We start from the raw sequence: 22,854 nt of genomic DNA, 5'->3' as shown, positions 1-22,854 counted from the left end.
ACTAGAAGTTCCTACCCTCCCTGCCAATGCGAAACTTATGGTAGAAATCATGGTGGGGTATGCTACAAGGCCATAGGAGCCTGTTATAACTGTGGAGGCATAGGACACTTAGCCAAGGACTGCACCAGTAGTCACAGAGTTGGACCACCTCCTACTACTGCAGAAGGGTCAGTTCAGAGCCCTGTCACCAGAAGTTCACAACCACCTAGCAGAGGTAGAGGCATGGTTAGAGGTAGCCCAGCAGGCAGCCAAGGCACAGTGAAACATTAAGAGCAAGATAGTGCTCCAGTTAGAATCTATGCAGTGAGACAGATAGAAGAGGCCGAGACATCTAATGTTGTGGCTCGTACCTTCTCAACTTTTAATCAAGACGTGCTTGTGTTATTTGATCCGGGTTCTACCCATTCTTATGTGAGTGCAAGCATCATTGATTGCATTGCGGTTCCATGTACAAAAATGGACTTTGAGGTGCTAGTAACAAGTCTGTTAGGACAGGAGGTTAGGGTTAATAAAATGTATAGGGACTGTCATTTGGTGATCCAAGGAAACACTTTTCTATCTGATTTCATTGAAATGCCCTTCAGAGATTATGATATCATCTTGGGCATGGATTGGTTAGCTTGGCATCATGCCATGATTGACTGTAGGCTGAAGACAGTCACTTTTGGTCTCCCTCAGTACAGTGATGTGGTAATACATGGGGAGAGCAGCTATTGCCATCAAACATCATTTTGGCTGCACTAGCCAGAAAAATGATAAAAAAGGGGTGTGAAGCATACTTGGCACATGTGGTAGACACCCAAGTGGGGAGTCCAGCATTGAAAGACAACCCTACAGTACATGACTTTCCAGATGTGTTTCCTGATGAATTGCCAGGATTACCTCCGGAAAGAGAAGTGCAGTTTGAAATTAACATTATGCCTGGTGTGGATCTAATTTCCATAACACCATACAGAATGGCACCAGTGGAGTTGAAGGAGTTGAAGGTACAGTTGCAAGAACTACTTTAAAAGGGCTTCATTCGCCCTAGTGTGTCACCTTGGGGAGCACCAGTATTGTTGTTAAGAAGAAGGATGGCACTCTTCGTTTATCTATTGTTTGACCTGGAACCTGCATACTTTTATGTTAGTGTTAGAACTATATGTTCTGTTATTATTCCTTTATAGGGGAATAAATTTTGATGCATTAGTGATTAGTCCTTTAAGATAAGGATTGTGATAATAAGTGAAATTAGTTTGAAAGAGTTTATCGGTGAAAAGTATTTTCTAACACACCATAAATTATAAAGCTAAATGGCAAGCCTACTTAATGTAAGGCAAGAGGACGTAAAAGTAAGATGCGGTAATAGAATTGTTCTAGATGAAGGCAGAAAGGTTACTGTTAGTAATTGTTAATGGATATTGTAATCAGAATAAATTTCGGATATCAATGAATTCAAAAAGGATAAAAGATAGGAAAGTTTGATCCATTGGGATGTATTGTAGTAACTATGCAATGTTCTTGATGTTTACACTGTAACCTGCAGATTACAGTACTGACTTGAGATTATTGTGTAGAGTTACGTACCACCCGATAGTACACCTAGATGAGAATAGTTGCCAACAGCATCTATTTTGGTATAGTTATGCCAGGACAGAATTTAATTGTTAGAAATAAGTTTGAAAATCCTACTTAGGGATCTAAAACTCAAAAGTTAGAATATCGAAAGGTTATAGTCAGTACAAAAGGAAGTAAGTTATAGAATATCGACAGATAAAAAGAGTTATGGACATAAAAATTCAAACAGTTGGTTCAGATATAACAAAGAAATGTTACGAATGTGAGGAAGACTATGGCAAGTCTCAGAGTTTCTCCTTTGTCCATGGTATATGAATTGAAAGCACAGCATGCCAGTTTAGAGATTGATGATGAGGGACAGACAGTAGTTGCATGGCATGTACAGCCAGTATTGATTGATCAGATCAGAATGGCTGTTCAGAATGATGATAAATATCAGAAGCTACTGAAAGAAGTCCAGCAGGGCAAGAAACCTGAATTTTCTGTGAAAGATGATGGTTTATTGCTACATCAGGGCAGAATGTGCATTCCTAATGATGCTGATTTGAGACAGATCATTATGAAGGAAGCACATGAGTCTCCTTTTGCTATGCACCCTGGTGGAACTAAAATGTATAGAGAGCTGAAAGAGCTTTACTGGTGGATGGGTATGAAGAGAGATATAGCTGAATTTGTTTCCAAATGCCTAACTTGTCAGCAAGTAAAGGCAGAACATCACATCAAGTTCCAGCTGGTTTGTTACATCCTTTGCCAGTACCAGAGTGGAAATGGGAACGAATAAATATGGATTTTGTTACAGGAATTCCAAGAACACAGAATAGTCATAATGCAGTATGGGTTATAGTTAACAGACTGACCAAGTATGCTCACTTTTTGCTAGTTCGGATGGACTATAGCCTGAAAAGATTGGCCAGATTGTACATATATGAGATTGTAAAACTGTAACACCCCTAAGTTCGGTAGTGCGTTCTGCTGCTCCGGTGACCAGTGTTGTCCGGACAGCGAGGATGCCTAGAACTACACTTCAATATGAGTGAGGAGACATAAAATAATGAAATACAAGAAAAGAAAATACAAGAAAAACAAAGGAAAAATAATAGCAAAGAAATGTAATCAAGTTAAGCGAGCCGGGAACCCTAATGATGGGGGAACGCACCGGGAAGTCACGGCGTGGACCGTTGACTGGCCCTGGACTGCGGAGAACCCTGGAAAACATTTTTAGGACTTAAATAGACCCTTATTGAAGAATAAATATCATTAGAAATATCAAAGATAAATTAAATAATTAGTACAAAGAAAAGTGAGAAATCGAAAAACAGACAAAACCCGGTGTTATCGAAAAATCGGGAATGTAACCCGAACAGGGGCATTATGGTCATTTGACACCCCGAATTGTCTTTTGACCTAAATGTCCATTAAAAATAAATAATATTACACTTAGAAAATGAAATGAAAAATTAATTTGGTGGTACCTAAAGTAAATAACAAAAATTAATGGTTAAATGTGGAATAAGTGGGAGTTAAGTTTATAATATGATTAAATTTATGAGTGGACCACTAATAAATAAAATAAACAAATAATGGGCCAGCTTTAACTCCATTATCCAAGCTGAAATGTTCATCTTCTCCAAAACATCAAACCAGCCGAATTGAAGAAGGGAAGAAACCACCATTGCCGTTTTGCATGAGCTCTCCTAACTCCTCCATTTCAACTCCAATCACTTAGGGTTCTTCATGAAAGTTTGTCTACACATCATAAGGAAGAGCTTGATACCAAATTTAAGAAGTTTAATCAAGGTTTGGCAAGTTCCAACCATAAGGTAAGTTAGCATTTTTGAAGATAGCTTTGTTAAACTTTGTGTTCATGTTATGAGTGTTGGTTTTGCGAAGAAAATTTTTAAGTTTGAAGAATATTTGAGATGCTCATTTTGGACAGCCATGGAGTTATGTATTTGATGAAATATTTGTGCATATATTTGATGAGGAATTATGTTGGTTATGGTGATTTAATATCCTAGTAAATTACTTCATATGTATATGGTGATTTTTGCACTTGGATGGAAATTGATGAATTGTAGGATATTTTGGTGTTGAGGAAGTTTTCGGCAGCCTTGAGATTCTTGGATGAATGTATATGTTCATGAAAGTATTGGCAGAATATTGACCTTGAGAATTGATGGATATGTGTATAGATTGATTGTGTAAGTGTATGTAAAAATTTGTAATGTTTAGGGTATATGTGATTGTACTTAGAACTTGTAAATGTGAGTTTAATTGGTGTATTGAGGATAATTGCAATCTGCCCAAAGTGAAATTTAAGTGAAGTGGAATATGGTTTTTGGTAATGTACCAAAACAAAAATGGTAAGGGAAGTGGACATATAGTAATATAAGTGTGTAATTGATGTATGTTAAGTAAGGTAGTTAAGGGCAGTATGTATTTTAGTCTATACCTTTACATGTGTAACCTCAATTGGTATGAGACCAATTGGAGGTAAAACTAGGCACAAAATGTGCCAACTTTCATTGAGAAAGCATACCAAAATTCTGCTTGCAAGGTGATATGAAAAATGACCAATTCGGATTGAGTACATTTGAGGCCTGAAATTTGACCAATTGGGCAGCAGTTAGTTATTAGGCCATAACTCACTCAAAACAGATCCAATTGACCTGAAATTTTAACCATGAATAGTTAAGACCCATACCTACAAGTCTTATGAAGACACCAAAGCCCAGAAATGACCAGAAGTAAGTCAAAAAGCTTGCACAAGTTCGGGTCCAAAAACTGGCCGAACCAAAGTTGACCAAATTGACCTAAAATTGACCTAATTTGATGCCATTTGACCAGCAATAGTATAATGACCATAAATTGGTCTACTTAACTCGTATTGACCTAAAATTTTGCCCCGCGTTCCGTAAGACATAGATATACAAGTTTGTAGTTTTGACCGAAACCCGAAAACCGAGGGAACTAGGTCGTCCGGCTAGGTCAAACTAGTATCCCGAAATCCAGCAATTTGCAATGAAATGCAAGAAAACGCAATATACGTAGAATTGAGTTTGGTAACATGTACCAATCCTAAAACATTATCGAATGTGACATATTAATGACACTATAACCTAATTTACCTAAAACACATCGAGGGTCGGTATATTAGGTGATTAAGCAAATAAAGGTATTCAGTGAATAATTGAGTTCAGTGAATTACTTATCGAACATTATCATTAGAGACAGTTTAATTTAGTACTGAAACACTTCAAATTGTGTTTCTCAATTACCAAAGACTCAGGAAAAGGGAAGGAAATAATCGAGTCGGACAGGAGACGCTTATCGAGGTTTGTGCACAACAACTATTTCTTTTGAATTATTTTCAATTGAAATAAATTATGACTATTTGCATATTATTGTTTTAAGTTGTGAAATTGTGAAAAATGGTTTGAATGATATTTGATGGATACTTATTGATTGAAAAGCACTGTAATTGGTTTGAAACCACAGCTATCATGTACATTGATTGTATTCCTCGCTAGCTTGTCTAGTGGGGTGAATTGAATTCCCTCTCTGGCTGAAGTGTTGAGGTGTGTGCCTGTTGAGGACGAATAGAATGAGTACTCATATTTTTGCTAGCTAGCTATGTTATTCCTCATTAGTCATCGACTTTTGGGATGAATTGAATACCTCATTAGCCATCGGCTTTTGGGATGAATTGAACTTGGGAACATGATTAAAGCTGTGTGTGATTTATTGATATGTATTGTGAGATTGTGAAATGAATTTAAACTCTTATTGACATATACTGTCTTTTGAATTCAATCATGATCTGATTTATTGAAATTATTGTGATATTGAGAAATGGAGTTTAAATTCTGGTTGACAATTATTGTCTTGAAATTAACTTTGGTTTTAAGTATCCACTATTTATATGATTTATGAATTGTGATTTAAATTGTATTTGGTTAATGTTGTGCACCATTGAGACATTATCTCAGCGATAGCTTTTTATTGCTGTCGCAGGTAGACAGACAGATAGGGCAGCAGACTAGGCTGCTAGTACCTCCGGCGAGAGACTACCGGGTATAATGAGTATACCAATATTTTGTATTTTTTAATGTAATGTATGTTCACTGTATGTATATATTGTTTTTGGTTTTGAGCAGTTGTAAATAAAAATTGTACATTGAAGTTGTAAAGTAAATTATGAGATATTTTGGCTTGTAAAATTGTATTATATTTTCTCTATCTTAGTCCTTGAAAAATTACTGTGAATTTGACTTGAAAAATGTGTTGGATTGAGAAAAATATTGAAGTTGAGATTTGGAAATTTATTGAAGTGCTTTTTACAGGTTTTCTGAAGAACTGTTTTATCCAAAATACAGATGGCACTCTGCCAAAATTTTTACAAAAACTCCAAATAATTCAAATGTGTTAGTTCTATCACTACAAATTAAAAAGGTTTTTAATACCTGTAAATAGTGCTCACCACGGTAAAAGAAGTAAGAAAAGTTTTTAAAATTCCTTGTAATGTATTTAATGAGTTATCAGTAGATGGAGTTGGTAATTCATTAGGTATACTATGGGATCATGTTATGCCTTACAGAGGGGTAGGGTGTGACATGTTTTAGTGGTATAAGAGCAAAGTTTTTAAATTCTATTTTCACCTGTTATTTGATTATTCTTTCTTCATAGTACAACTGCTCAATATCATTGTTTGATACATACAGTACATTACATTATAAATATGCACTAACGGGAGGAAATCTCCTTGTGTTATTGGTTCAGGAGATCTAAAATCCTCACATTGACTATGGAAGAGGGTGATCGTTCAGTCGATCAATCTATTGAGGCTGAGGTGCAAGGGGATGCCCCAGGCCTACATAATGTCAGTGGTTCAAAGAAGACCACCGCAGCACTCCCGCCTCGATTCGCTCAGCAGATGGCTGCAATGTTCCAACAAATGGCTGGCAATGTACCTACTCAAGTCCCAATGCAGACACCAGTGGTACAACCACAATCTCGTACCAGGCAGTATGATAAATTGATGAAATATGGGGCTAAAGAGTTCAAAGGGACAGTAGATCCTCTAGAAGCTGAACAGTGGTTAAAGAGGATGGATAGGGTATTCAAGAAACTGCATTGCACAGAAGAGCTCAGATTTGAATACTCTGTATCTTTGTTACAGGGGGATGCTTATGATTGGTGGAAAACCATTCCCCACAGTCTGGTAGAACCTGCAGTGCTGACCTGGAATGACTTTCTCAGGGAATTCAGACAGAAATATGTCCCTGATGCTTATGTAGACCAGAAGCTGCAAGAGTTCCTAAGTCTGAAACAGGGGAACAGATCAGTGGCTGAGTATGAAAGAGAATTTTCCCGCCTTAGCCATTATGCAGTGAGTCTACTCTCTACCAGCAGGGAGAGATGCAAGAGGTTTGAAACTGGCTTGAAGCCCAGTATCAGAGTACAAGTAATCGGCTTCAAACACACTAACTTCTCTGAACTTATTTCTCAAGCCCTAGAGTTGGAAAGAATTGAGATTGAGACTGCTCCTGAGAGAAAGAAATCAGAGAAGACAGAGAAAGAGGGAAAATCAGTATAGTGATGTGGTAATACAGGGGGAGAGGCAGTTATTGCCATCAAACATCATTTCGGCTGCACTAGCCAGAAAAATGGTCAGAAAGGGGTGTGAAGCCTACTTGGCACATGTGGTAGACACCCAAGTGGGGAGTCCAACATTGAAGGACATCCCTACAATATATGACTTTCCAGATGTGTTTCCTGATGAATTGCCAGAATTACCTCCGGAAAGAGAAGTGCAGTTTGAAATTAATGTTATGCCTGGTGTGGATCCAATCTCTATAACGCCATACAGAATGGCACCAGCAGAGTTGAAGGAGTTGAAGATACAGTTGCAAGAATTACTTGAAAAGGGCTTCATCCGCCCTAGTGTGTCACCTTGGGGAGCACCAGTGTTGTTTATTAAGAAGAAGGATGGTACTCTTCGCTTATGCATTGACTACCGGCAGTTGAATAAGGTGACAATAAAGAACAGATATCCATTGCCTCGCATTGATGATCTGTTTGATCAGTTGAAGGGTGCAGCTGTATTCTCCACAATTGATTTGCGATCTGGTTATTATCAGTTGATGGTGCAAGAGCAGAGTATTCCAAAAACTGCTTTCAGAACTCGGTATGGACACTATGAGTTTCTAGTAATGCCATTCAGGTTGACAAATGCTCCAGCTGCTTTTATGGATCTGATGAACACTATCTTCAGACCATATCTTGATCAATTTGTGGTGGTGTTTATTGATGACATTTTGATATATTTAAGGAATGCAGAGGAGCATGACAAACATCTGCGGATTGTACTGTAGACTTTAAGGGAGAAACAGCTATACGCCAAATTGTCGAAATGTGAATTTTGGCTGAAAGAAATCTCCTTTTTGGGACATGTTATGTCAGCTGAAGGTATCAAGGTAGATTCCAGCAAGGTAGAAGCTATCCTTAATTGGAAGCCGCCCAGGAACATCACAGAAATTCGCAGTTTTCTAGGTTTAGCTGGATATTACCGTCGGTTTGTGAAAGGGTTTTCTATGTTATCCTCTCCACTGACCAAACTGCTTCGGAAAGATGTAAAATTTCAGTGGACTGATAAATGCCAGCAAAGTTTTGATGAGTTGAAGAGGTGTTTAACTGAAGCTCCAGTCCTCACTTTACCTACTCCGGGTAAAGAATACACAGTTTATAGTGATGCTTCTCACAATGGGTTAGGCTGTGTACTGATGCAAGATCGGAATGTCATTGCTTATGCATCACACCAGCTGAAACCGCATGAGAGGAATTACCCAACACATGATCTGGAGCTAGCAGCTATTGTTTTTACTCTGAAGATCTGGAGACACTATCTGTATGGGGAGAAATGCTATATTTACACAGATCACAAGAGCTTGAAGTACTTAGGCACCCAGAAGGAATTAAATTTGAGGCAGAGGAGATGGTTAGAACTCATTAAAGATTATGATTGCTTAATAGACTATCAGCCAGGGAAAGCAAATGTGGTGGCTGACACCTTAAGTCGCAAGACTATGGCAAATCTCAGAGTTTCTCCCATGTCCATGGTATATGAGTTGAAAGCACAGCATGCCAGTTTAGAGATTGATGATGAGGGACAGACAGTAGTTGCATGGCATGTACAGCCAGTGTTGATTGATCATATCAGAATGGCTGCTCAGAGTGATGAAAAATATTAGAAGCTACTAAAAGAAGTCCAGCAGGGCAAGAAACCTGAATTCTCTGTGAGAGATGATGGTTTATTGTTACATCAGGGCAGAATGTGCGTTCCTAGTGATGTGGAATTGAGACAAATCATTATGAAGGAAGCACATGAGTCTCCATTTGCTATGCACCCTGGTGGAACTAAAATGTACAGAGGGCTGAAAGAGCCTTACTGGTGGATGGGTATGAAAAAAGATATAGCTGAATTTGTTTCCAAATGCCTAACTTGTTAGCAAGTAAAGGCAGAACATCAAGTTCCAGCTGGTTTGTTACATCCTTTGTCGATGCAGTGGAAATGGGAGCGAATAACTATGGATTTTGTTACAGGACTTCCAAGGACACAGAGTAGTCATGATGCAAGATGGGTTATAGTTGATGATTGACCAAGTCCGATCACTTTTTGCGATTCGATGGACTATAGCCTGGAAAGATTGGCCAGATTGTACATATATGAGATTGTAAAATTGCATGGAGTGCCAGTATCAATTGTATCTGACAGAGATCCTAGGTTCACTTCTAGATTCTGGGGTAGTCTTCAGAGAGCCCTAGGAACTAGACTGAACTTCAAAGACAAAGATTCCACCCACGCATGGATGGCCACCGAGAGGGTTATTCAGATATTGGAGGATATGCTACGGGCTTGTGTGATTGAATTTGAAGGTAGTTGGGATACACACTTGCCTTTGATTGAGTTTGCTTATAACAACAGCTATCAATCAAGCATTGGAATGCCTCCGTATGAAGCTTTGTATGGCAGAAAGTATAGAACTCCTATATGTTGGGATGAAGTAGGTGAAAGGAAGATGATTGGGCCAGAAATTGTTCAGCAGACAGAGGAAAAGATCAGATTGATTAGAGATAGACTCAAGGCTGCATCAGACCGTCAGAAGTCCTATGTTGATTTGAAAAGAAGAGATATTGAATATGCAGTGGGTGATAAGGTATTCCTCAAAGTTTCTCCTTGGAAGAGGATTATGAGATTTGGCAGAAAGGGGAAATTGAGTCCTCGTTTCATTGGACCACATGAGGTTCTGGAAAAAGTGGGTCCTTTGGCATATTGGTTGGCATTACCTCCAGAGCTAGCAAGGATACACAGTGTCTTCCATATGTCCATGTTAAGGAGGTACAGATCCGACCCATCTCATGTAATATCAGTTGAAGAGATTGAGGTAAATCTAGACCTCTCATATGAGGAAGAACCCATAAAAATTCTGGCATATGAGGTGAAGCAGCTGAGGAATAAACAGATACACCTGGTTAAAGTGCTGTGGAACCATCATTCAAGCCAGGAAGCTACTTGGGAACGTGAAGAGGATATGAGGAGACAGTACCCACAGCTGTTCAGAGACTAATGCCAGGTAAAATTTCGAGACGAAATTTATTTAAGGGGGGGGAGAATTGTAACACCCCTAAGTTCGGTAGTGCGTTCTGCTACTCCGGTGACCAGTGTTGCCCGGACAGCTAGGATGCCTACAACTACACTTCAATATGAGTGAGGAGACATAAAATAATAAAATACAAGAAAAGAAAATACAAGAAAAAACAAAGGAAAAATAATAGCAAAGAAATGTAATCAAGTTAAGCGAGCCGGGAACCCTAATGATGGGGGACCGCACTGGGAAGTCACGGCGTGGACCGTTGACTAGCCCTGGACTGCGGAGAACCCTGGAAAACATTTTTAGGACTTAAATAGACCCTTATTGAAGAATAAATCTCATTAGAAAGATCAAAGAAAAATTAAATAATTAGTACAAAGAAAAGTGAGAAATCGAAAAACAGACAAAACCCGGTGTTAACAAAAAATCAGGAATGTAACCCGAACAGGGGCATTATGGTCATTTGACACCCCGAATTGTCTTTTGACCTAAATGTCCATTAAAAATAAATAATATTACACTTAGAAAATGAAATGAAAAATTAATTTGGTGGTACCTAAAGTAAATAACAAAAATTAAAGGTTAAATGTGGAATAAGTGGGAGTTAAGTTTATAATATGATTAAATTTATGAGTGGACCACTAATGAATAAAATAAACACATAATGGGGCAGCTGTGACTCCATTATCCAAGCTGAAATGTTCATCTTCTCCAAAACATCAAACCAGCCGAATTGAAGAAGGGAAGAAACCACCATTGCCGTTTTGCATGAGCTCTCCTAACTCCTCCATTTCAACTCCAATCACTTAGGGTTCTTCATGAAAGTTTGTCTACACATCATAAGGAAGAGCTTGATACCAAATTTAAGAAGTTTAATCAAGGTTTGGCAAGTTCCAACCATAAGGTAAGTTAGCATTTTTGAAGATAGCTTTGTTAAACTTTGTGTTCATGTTATGGGTGTTGGTTTTGTGAAGAAAATTTTTAAGTTTGAAGAACATTTGAGATGTTCATTTTGGACAGCCATGGAGTTATGTATTTGATGCAATATTTGTGCATATATTTGATGAGGAATTATGTTGGTTATGGTGATTTAATATCCTAGTAAATTACTTCATATGTATATGGTGATTTTTGCACTTGCATGGAAATTGATGAATTGTAGGATATTTTGGTGTTGAGGGAGTTTTCAGCAGCCTTGATATTCTTGGATAAATGTATATGTTCATGAAAGTATTGGCAGAATATTGACCTTGAGAATTGATGGATATGTGAATAGATTGATTGTGTAAGTGTATGTAAAAATTTGTAATGTTTAGGGTATATGTGATTGTACTTAGAACTTGTAAATGTGAGTTTAATTGGTGTATTGAGGATAATTGCAATCTACCCAAAGTGACATTTAAGTGAAGTGGAATATGGTTTTTGGTAATGTACCAAAACAGAAATGGTAAGGGAAGTGGACATATAGTAATATAAGTGTGTAATTGATGTATGTTAAGTAAGGTAGTTAAGGGCAGTATGTATTTTAGTCTATACCTTTACATGTGTAACCTCAATTGGTATGAGACCAATTGGAGGTAAAACTAGGCACAAAATGTGCCAACTTTAATTGAGAAAGCATACCAAAATTCTGCTTGCAAGGTGATATGAAAAATGACCAATTCGGATTGAGTACATTTGAGGCCTGAAATTTGACCAATTAGGCAGCAGTTAGTGTTTAGGCCATAACTCACTCAAAACAGATCCAATTGACCTGAAATTTTAACCATGAATAGTTAAGACCCATACCTACAAGTCTTATGAAGACACCAAAGCCCAGAAATGACCAGAAGTAAGTCAGAAAGCTTGCACAAGTTCGGGTCCAAAAACTGGCCGAACCAAAGTTGACCAAATTGACCTAAAATTGACCTAATTTGATGCCATTTGACCAGCAATAGTATAATGACCATAACTTGGTCTACTTAACTCGGATTGACCTAAACTTTTGCCCCGCGTTCCGTAAGACATAGATCTACAAGTTTGTAGTTTTGACCGAAACCCGAAAATCGAGGGAACTAGGTCGTCCGGCTAGGTCAAACTAGTATCCCGAAATCCAGCAATTTGCAATGAAATGCAAGAAAACGCAATATACATAGAATTGAGTTTGGTAACACGTACCAATCCTAAAACATTATCGAATGTGACATATTAATGACACTACAACCTAATTTACCTAAAACGCATCGAGGGTCGGTATATTAGGTGATTAAGCAAATAAAGGTATTCAGTGAATAATTGAGTTCAGTGAATTACTTATCGAACATTATCGTTAGAGACGGTTTAATTTAGTACTGAAACACTTCAAATTGTGTTTCTCAGTTACCAATGACTCAGGAAAAGGGAAGGAAATACTGAGTCCAGACCCGGAGACAGTTATCAGAGGTTTGTGCACAACAACTATTTCTTTTGAATTATTTTCAATTGAAATAAATTATGACTATTTGCATATTATTGTTTTAAGTTGTGAAATTGTGAAAAATGGTTTGAATGATATTTGATGGATACTTATTGATTGAAAAGCACTGTAATTGGTTTGAAACCACAGCTATCATGTACATTGATTGTATTCCTCGCTAGCTTGTCTAGTGGGATGAATTGAATTCCCTCTCTGGCTGAAGTGTTGAGGTGTGTGCCTGTTGAGGACGAATAGAATGAGTACTCATATTTTTGCTAGCTAGCTATGTTATTCCTCATTAGTCATCGACTTTTGGGATGAATTGAATACCTCATTAGCCATCGGCTTTTGGGATGAATTGAACTTGGGAACATGATTAAAGCTGTGTGTGATTTATTGATATGTATTGTGAGATTGTGAAATGAATTTAAACTCTTATTGACATATACTGTCTTTTGAATTCAACCATGATCTGATTTATTGAAATTATTGTGATATTGAGAAATGGAGTTTAAATTCTGGTTGACAATTACTGTCTTGAAATTAACTATGGTTTTAAGTATCCACTATTTATATGATTTATGAATTGTGATTCAAATTGTATTTGGTTAATGTTGTGCACCACTGAGACATTGTCTCAGCGATAGCTTTTTATTGCTGTCGCAGGTAGACAGACAGATAGGGCAGCAGACTAGGCTGCTAGTACCTCCGGCGAGAGACTACCGGGTATAATGAGTATACCAATATTTTGTATTTTGTAATGTAATGTATGTTCACTGTATGTATATATTGTTTTTGGTTTTGAGCAGTTGTAAATAAAAATTGTACACTGAAGTTGTAAAGTAAATTATGAGATATTTTGACTTGTAAAATTTTTATTATATTTTCTCTATCTCAGTCCTTGAAAAATTACTGTGAATTTGACTTGAAAAATGTGTTGGATTGAGAAAAATGTTGAAGTTGAGATTTGGAAATTTATTGAAGTGCTTTTTACAGCTTTTCTGAAGAACTGTTTTATCCAAAATACAGATGGCACTCTGCCAAAATTTTTACAAAAACTCCAAATAATTCAAATGTGTTAGTTCTATCACTACAAATTAAAAAGGTTTTTAATACCTGTAAATAGTGCTCACCACGGTAAAAGAAGTAAGAAAAGTTTTTAAAATCCCTTGTAGTGTATTTGATGAGTTATCAGTAGACGGAGTTGGTAATTCATTAGGTATACTATGGGATCATGTTATGCCTTACAGAGGGGTAGGGTGTGACAAAAACTACATGGAGTGCCAGTATCAATTGTGTCTGACAGAGATCCTAGGTTCACTTCTAGATTCTGGGGTAGTCTTCAGGGAGCCCTAGGAACTAGATTGAACTTCAGCACAACATTCCACCCACAGACAGATGGCCAGTCTTAAAGGGTAATTCAGATATTGGAGGATATGCTACGGGCTTGTGTGATTGAGTTTGAAGGTAGTTGGAATACACACTTGCCTTTGATTGAGTTTGCTTATAACAATAGCTACCAATCAAGCATTGGGATGCCTCCATATGAAGCTTTGTATGGCAAAAAGTGCAGAACTCCCTTATGTTGGGATGAAGTAGGTGGATGGAAGATGATTGGGCTTGAAATTGTTCAACAGACAGAGGAAAAGATCAGATTGATCAGAGATAGACTCAAGGCTGCATCAGACCGTCAGAAGTCCTATGTTGATCTGAAGAGAAGAGATATTGAATATGCAGTGGGTGATAAGGTATTCCTCAAGGTTTCTCCTTGGAAGAAGATTATGAGATTTGGCAGAAAGGAGAAACTGAGTCCTCGTTTCATCAGACCAAATGAGGTTCCGAAAAGAGTGGGTCCTTTGGCATATCGATTGGCATTACCTCTGGAGTTAGCAAGGATACACAGTGTCTTCCATGTGTCCATGTTAAGGAGGTACAGATCAGACCCATCTCATGTACTCTCAGTTGAAGAGATTGAGGTAAATCCAGACATCTCATATGTGGAAGAACCCATAGAAATTCTGGCTTATGATGTGAAGCAGCTGAGGAACAAACAGATACACCTGGTTAAAGTGTTGTGGAACCATCATTCAGGCCAGGAAGCTACTTTGGAACGTGAAGAGGATATGAGGAGACAACACCCACAGCTGTTCAGAGACTAATGCCAGGTAAAATTTGAAGACGAAATTTTATTTTAAGGGGCGGGGGGAGAATTGTAACACCCCTATGTTCGGTAGTGCGTTCTATTGTTCCTGTGACCAGCATTGTCCGGACAGCTAGGATGCCTAGAACTACACTTTGATATGAGTGAAGAGACATAAAATAATAAAAGAAAAGAAAAGAAAATACAAGAAAAACAAAGGAAAAATAATAGCAAAGAAATGTAACCAAGTTAAGCGAGCCGATAACCCTAGCGATGGGTGACTGCACTGGGAAGTCACGGCGTCGACCATTGACTAGCCCTGGACTGTGGGGAACCCTGGTAAATATTTTTAGGACTTAAATAGACCCTATTGAAGTATAAATACCATTAGAAATATCAAATAAAAATTAAATAATTAGTACAAAGAAAAGTGAGAAATCGAAAAACGGACAAAACCCGGTGTTACCGAAAAATCGGGAATGCAACCAGAACAGGGGCATTGTGGTCATTTGACACCCCGAGTTGTCTTTTAACCTAAATGTCCATTAAAAATACATGATATTATATTTGTAAAATGTCATGAAAATTAAAATTGTGGTACATAGTATAAATGATGGAAGTTTGGGGCATAAAAATGAAAATTAAGAAAGTTTGAATAATTAAACATTAAAATAAGTTAAGTGCTCCACTAAGGTAGCTTGGACCACCTATAAAAGACACTTTGGACAGATGAACATCATCTTCAGCCTCCAGCAACTGAACCAGCTGAATGCATCCCAAAGAAAACTCCATGGCCATTCATGCATGAAGCTCCAATCCTCGGTGATCAAGCCCTAGTTTCTTCAAGAGTCCTTCACTAAAGTTGTTCTATACAATTTGGGCAGTAGATAAGCAGCAAGAAATTTAAGTTTTGGTGAGGTTTTGAAGAATTTCAAAAGTGGTAAGTATGTATTTTTTATGCTTGCTTCATTAAAGTTTGTGAGGAGGTTATGGGTGCTTGAATTGTGGAAAGAATTTTGAGGTTTGATGTTTAAAGGAAGAGCTGTATTTTTAGCAGCCATGGAAACTCCTTGAGGGCAGTTTATTTTTGCTTGTAAATGGTGGATTAAAGGATTGATTAAATGTTTATGTGTGTAGGAAATTATTTGGGTGATGTATACTTAGTACATGTGAATGTGTTTTTGAAATTTGGAGCTTAGGAATTAATGGAATGTAAATGCATGAATCGGCAACCTGGTTTGGTGAACCATAAGGATGTTATTTTATGTTTGGATTATGGTATATTAATGTTGAATTGTGATAGTTGTTAGGGAAGCTTGGGTATATGTGTGATGGTGTGAGGTTGGGCATGTAAATGAGCATGAATAGGTGGTTAAATTGTTGTAATTGAGTTTGACAAATTCTACACTTCATGGTGTATGTTGAATGTGATTGTAAGCTACCAAAATGATCAACAATATGTGATAAAATATGTTTAGGTTAGGGTACAAACCAGAATTGGCATGAAGGTAAAGTTTGGTAAGTGTTAAAGGTGATCTTTGATGAGTATGAACAAAATACAATAGAGCAGTTTGTGTTTTGGGCTTAGAACCTTAAGTGTGTGGCTCCAATTGGTATAAGACCAATTGGAGGTGAAACTAGGCACAAAATGTGCCAACTTTCATGAAGGAAGCTTGCCAAAATTCTGCTTGTAAGGTAACTTGAAAAGTGACCAAATCCGGTTTAGTGCAATTAAGGCCTGAAAATTGACCAATTGGGCAGCAGTTAGTGTTTAGGCCATAACTCACTCAAAACAGGTCCAATTGACTAGAAATTTTGACCATGAATTAAGACCTATATCTACAAGTCTTATGAAGACACCAAAGCCCAGAAATGACCATAAGTAAGTCAAACAGCTTACACAAGTTCGGGTCCAAAAACTGGCCAAACCAAAATTGACCTAAAATGACCTAAAGTGACCAATTTTGATGCACTTTGACCAGCAATAGTAAAATAACCATAACTTGGTCTACATAACTCAGAATGACCTGAAATTTTGCCCCGCGTGCAACAAGACATAGATCTACAAGTTTGTAGTTTTGACCGAAACCCGAAAACTGAGGGAACTAGGTCGTCCGGCTAGGTAAAACTAGTATCCCGGAATCCAGCAAATTGTAAGAAAATGCAAGATACATGGAAATGAATTTGGTAACGTGTACCAACCCTAAAAGACTATCGAATGTGACATATTAGTAACATTAAAACCTAATTTACCTAGAATGCATTGAGGGTCGACATATTAAGTTGACTAAGCAAATAATAGAATTCAGTGAATTAAATATCAAGCATTATCGCTAGAGACAGTTTAAATGAGTACTGAAACACCTCAAATTGTGTTTCTTAGTTAGCAAAGACTCAGGGAAAGGGAAGGAAACACTGAGTCAAGGCCAGGAGATAGTTATCAAAGGTTTGTGCACAACAGTTATTTCTTTTGGATTTTTCAATTGAAATAAATTATGACTATTTGTATATTATTGTTTTCAATTATGGAAATGTGTTTGAATGGATAATTATTGCTTGAAAAGCATTGTAAATGGTTTGAAACTGTGAAAAAATTGATTTAGTGTGATTTATGAAAATTGAAGTTAATTATGAATTGTGTTGCCATTTTGTGAATGAAATTATGACTTTGGAAATTTATTAGGTTCTCACGAATCATTTGAATAAAAATGTTTGGAATTGATTTTATGTTTACACTTAGCATGACAGTATCACATCATTCCTTCTCCATTTATGGGTTTGTGATCGTTTATTTTCCTTCTCCATTTATGGGGTTGTGATCATTTATTTTTCTCCCTCTCTGGTTTACCAGTTGAGGTGATCGGATGAGTACTCATTATATAGCTAGCTTCCTTCCTCATTGATTTCGATTAGTGGGGTCGTGATTGCTTTCTCGTGGTGTACAACGCGGCATTGATCGGAAAATTGTGTCATGGCTTAAGTTGTGTATGAACTGGCAACACTGTATTCTTAAATTATTTGACTAAATTGTGTTATTATGAGCTTTGATAAATTGTGAAATGGAGTTTAAATTCTTATTGGCATTCACTGTCTTTGAATTTAACTATGTTTTGATTTCTGAGACTTATTGTGATATTGTGTTAAATTTCTTATGACATTCATTGTCTTCAATTTAACTATGGTTTTACGTATCCACTATTTATATGATTTATGAATTGTGATTTAAAGTTGTATTTGGTTAATGTTGTGCACCACTGAGACATTGTCTCAGCGATAGCTTTTTATTGCTGTCGCAGGTAGACAGACGGATAGGGCAGCAGACTAGGCTGCTAGTGCATTCAGCGAGAGATCATCAGGTATATTGAGTATACCACATTTACATTTTGTACTGCAATGTATGTTCACTGTATGTATATATTGTTCTTGATTTTGAGCAGTTGTAAATTAAATTTGTACATTGAAGTTGTAAAATAAATTATGAGTTATTTTGGCTTGTAAAAAAAAAATTATACTGTATTTCTTTTATCTCAGTCTTTGAAAAATTATTATGGATTCGAGTTGAAAAACTTATTGTGTTGAATTATGTTGGAGTTTGAGATTGAGAAAAATATTGAAGTGCTTTTTACAGGTTTTCTGAAGAAATGTTTTGTTCAAAATACAGATGGCACTCTGCCAAAATTTTTACAGAAATTCCTACTAGTCCAAATGTGTTAGCTGTTTTACTTCAGTTCAAAAAGGTTTTTAACACCTATAAATAGTGCTCACCACTGTAAAAAGAAGTAAGAAAAGTTTTAAAATCCCTTGTAGTGTACTTAATAGGTTATCAGTAGACGAAGTTAGTAATTCATTAGGTATACTACGGGATCATGTTATGCCTTACAGAGGGGTAGGGTGTGACATTTTTTCTACCCATTTAGTCTTTTTAAATAAACTTATGCCATGTGTCAACATTGGATTGGGTGGGAGAATTTTAATGACATCATTATGATGTCAAAATTCGATTTTCTTTCATTTTCTATCCTTTTCTTGTATATTTAATTTCAATTAAATTTTTAACAATATTTATTCACATTTTATGTCATATAAATTATTTATTTAACTGGACAAGTTGGCCAAAAATCATCTCTGAAGATAAAATGACGAAAATGCCCTCCATTTGGCTTAACGAGCCAAAATTGTGTGTATCGATAGAAAAATTTTTCTAAGCATTTTCTTGGCATTCTAATGCCATAAGAACCTCAATGACCCTTCTCTGGAGTCCCAAAAATTATTTTATAATTTTTTCCCCAGTCTAGGGTTGTTAACGACCTTCACCGTTACTTCCCCTTCGGGTTACTCATCACTGGGGTTTCGGCTTGTTTAACCTTAGTGTATTTGGTTTCTAAAATTTTCCTTGATTTTTATGAGCATTATTTAGTTTCATTATAACTCCTCACTCTCATCTATTTATAATTTCAAATATTCTAGCTGCCCGGACTGACATTGGTTACCGAAACAGTAGACTGTATGGACTTGCTAAAATGAGGATGTTACACTAAAGGTAACTACAACATGTCCAATTAAATTGGAAAAAGGTAATTCCAAAAACAACCTAATTAAAGAGACAGATTTGGAAAATGAACCAGTTATGGTTATTTGATCATAACTTGAGCTAGAAAACTCTAAATGGGGTGATTCAAAAAGTGAAATGTAACTAGACATAATAAAGAACAACTTTGATTAAGAACACTTGGCTAAATTCTCACTGTAGAATGGTCTAATAGAACAGTGAACTCTAGCACCCAAAACTAAAATTTTTTATTTATTTTTCATTGGTTAGAAGTATGGATTGGCAACTAATGCCAACACTTTTGGGAACCAAAATGTGGTAAATCTATGCGATTAAAACTCATGTAACTATTATATAAGAGAAAGTCAATATTTTGACTTAATGACCAAATGAATAGTAACCACACATGTTAAGCATAAATATTCAAGAAATAACTTTGTAATATGCCCTAGTAGGCCTAATGTGATTGGTTTGGATAGGTTGGCATGCCAATAGGGTTCTGATAGCAGTACTGCGTATGATGTGTGGCTCCATGCCATTCTATAATATGATAGCCTATGGCTATACTGATTATGATGTTATACTTGGCTTTATGCCTTATTACTTTTATGGCTTATTAGCCATTCTGTTTGCACACCGGGAGACACATTGTGACTGATGGTGTAACGGCCTGAGGTACCTGGTACCCAGTGCTAGTTTACCTATTAGGCATAGAAAAGTATAAATGTAATTGAATTGATTATTAAAGGAAGTAAGAAAATTAAATATCAAGATAAAGAACAAGAATAATTACAATAAAATGAGGCTCAAAATCATCAAAGAAAATGATTAATAAAATGCTAGAAAGAATTGAAATGAACTGGACTAATGACAAAAAAAAAAGATATCAAATTTTAGAAACCTTATTGAAGCATAATTACATCTAAATTATCTGAACCATGTTTTATTTCCATATGTATTTTGTATATTATTTTCTTATTATATTATTGCACCACTAAGCAGCAATGCTTAGCACGATGGATTTGTTTCATCGCGCAGGTACTGAAGGTAAAGCCCAGTAAATATTAAACAGAGATTTTGAAGTTTTGATCTGTAGAAGTGTCTAAGGTATTCAAGGCTGTCACCTCCTCAGCAATGCATGTAGATAGGGCCCATATAGGTCATAATTTGCATGTTGTATAAAATGCTTAGTTATAGTATTGTAATGTAGATTATGAAAACGTAATTAATAGGTGTAAGATGTAAATTAATAAATCGGTTAGTTTATATGTGATTAAATTGTATATCATGTAAATTAATGAAGATTGAAAATTTTTATATAACAGTTGAGCAAGAATGGGAATGTATGGAAATGGATATGAATGAAATTGTATAGATTTGAATACGGAATTGAAATATGTAGATGATGCATGAAATGATGAGATTTTTATTTTAAAATATTATTGAAATTTTCAAATAGGTAAATAGTAAAACACGTCAAACGATAATAAAATAGGGGAAACTCCGTTAGTTTCTCCGTCGAAAAATAATTGATATTAAAAGATAATAACTTGAAAATGATTAAAGGAATAAGGTAAGATAAGATAGGGTGCTCCGACACCGAATGTAGCACACCTCACTCGGCTACACTGTAGTTGGGTGAGGGGTGTTGCAAACTGCTTTGCAATACTCCCTGGGTTCATCTTCGATTGACTAGGTAGTTTACCAGCAGCCTTACTTGAAGAACTTACTTGCTGAACAATTTGATTCTCCAGCATCTTATTATGGGTAGCAAGTTGGTCCATTCTGGAAGTCAGCTGTTTAATCAATTCATTCTGTTATTGTTGAGCTACTAGGAACCCATCCATCATGGATTCCATGGTCATCTTCGGTTCAGGTTACTGAAGTGGAGGAGGCGGTGGTGGTTGTGCAAAGTTTTGGCCTTTGTTCTGAAATCCAAGGGGTGCTGGCGGTTTGTCCCCCTGTTGCTTGTTTATTGGGTGGTTCTACTGATTGGACCATGAGAAATTTGGGTGGTTCCTCCATCTAGGGTTGTAAGTGTTTGAATATGGATTGTTGGGCTACCTCTGGTTGAAGTTTCCTCCATTATTCACATAGTTCATTTGTTCTGTGGAGGGTTCATTGAAGCTGTTATGTTCTAAATTCATGTACCCTTCTTCATAGCTATCCTCATGTTGACTATTTGTACCAATTGTGTTGGCTTGCATTCTGTCGAGTCTCTTTGTGAGCTGATCAAATTGAGCATTTATCATGCTTAGGGCGTTTACTTCCAGGACCCCTGCTATTCTCCTTGCATTTCCTCTTTCATTTGACCACTCATAATTATGGTATGCAACCCTCTCTAGAAGTTCAAGTGCTTGTGTTATTGTTTTCTCCATTAAGTCACCTTCTATAACTGAATCAACTGTGCTCCTTGTAGAGGGTAGTAACCCATTATAGAAATTTTGCACTAGTAGCCAATTCTCTATGCCATGGCGTGGAAATTCCCTCTGTAGGTCTTTATATCTTTCCCATGCATCATAGAGTGATTCACTTTCCTTTTGTCTGAAGGTGTTGAGCTCAAGTCTCAGTCTTAAAGTCTTTACAGGTGGAAAATACCATGCTAGAAAAGCTTGTGAGAGGTTTTCCCAAGTGTTGAATGTTCTAGCTGGTTAAGTTCTAGTTGGTTAAGAAAGTAACCACTTTCTTGCTCTGTCTCGAAGGGAAAATGGGAATGCTCTGAATCTTATGGCTTGATCAGACACTCCATTCATCTTAAATGCATCACAAAGAGCAAGAAAGCACTAGAGGTGATAATGTGGATCTTCTGTTGGTGAACCCACAAACCGGGTTTATTGAATTATTTGAAGCCATGCTGGTTTTAATTCAAAGTTGTTGGCTTCCACTGTGGGTCTAGTGACACTGGGCTGAAATCCTTGGACAAATGGAGCTCCGTAGCCTCTTAAAAGTCTTATCCTATCATTATTATCGACAATGGTTGGAATTTCAGGATCTTCTTGATCCTGCTCTTGATGTTTCCTTTCCCTCCTAATGGCTATCAGAGTTCTATCTATCTCTGGATCACAGTCCAAAATTTCTTCTTCTGGCTTTATTCTGGTCATATACCAGATCGGGCACCTGAGAGAAAAGAAAAGAAACAAAACAAATCAAATAAAATTAGATAATAAATATAATTTCCTAAATCAGCTAAATTGCCTATCGCTCAATATTACTAAAGCCAAATCCCTGGCAATGGTGCTAAAAACTTATTTCGCTGGTTTTATAACCCCGCAAGTGCACGGATCGCTAACAAGTAATAAAATGATGAGTAAAGTATTGTTCCCATGAGGAATTTGATTAGTAAGTACCAATCTACACAGTAATTTTGACTGTTTAGGCTATCGAATAATGAAGGAATGAAAGTTGTCTATTTTAAACACTAAAATGATAAACTTAAAATGAAGTAATCTATTTTGGAACAATTCTAGAATTAAGATTTCACACTTGAATCTTACTATGGATGTTATCTTGTTTATTGACTGGA

General features: G+C 36.7%; 1 non-coding gene across 1 annotated transcript; it reads left to right on the top strand.

Moving 5' to 3' along the window:
- The first annotated feature begins 21,797 nt into the window (after positions 1–21,797).
- Positions 21,798–21,904, top strand: LOC131182729 (small nucleolar RNA R71). The gene has a single exon (XR_009150989.1). It is a non-coding gene; the product is annotated as a small nucleolar RNA R71 (small nucleolar RNA).
- Positions 21,905–22,854: the final 950 nt, after the last annotated feature.

This window comes from Hevea brasiliensis, chromosome 8, assembly GCF_030052815.1.
Source record: "Hevea brasiliensis isolate MT/VB/25A 57/8 chromosome 8, ASM3005281v1, whole genome shotgun sequence".
Lineage (NCBI taxonomy): Eukaryota > Viridiplantae > Streptophyta > Magnoliopsida > Malpighiales > Euphorbiaceae > Hevea > Hevea brasiliensis.
Note: the sequence above shows the minus strand (reverse complement) of the source record. Positions and strands in the feature narration are given on the sequence as shown.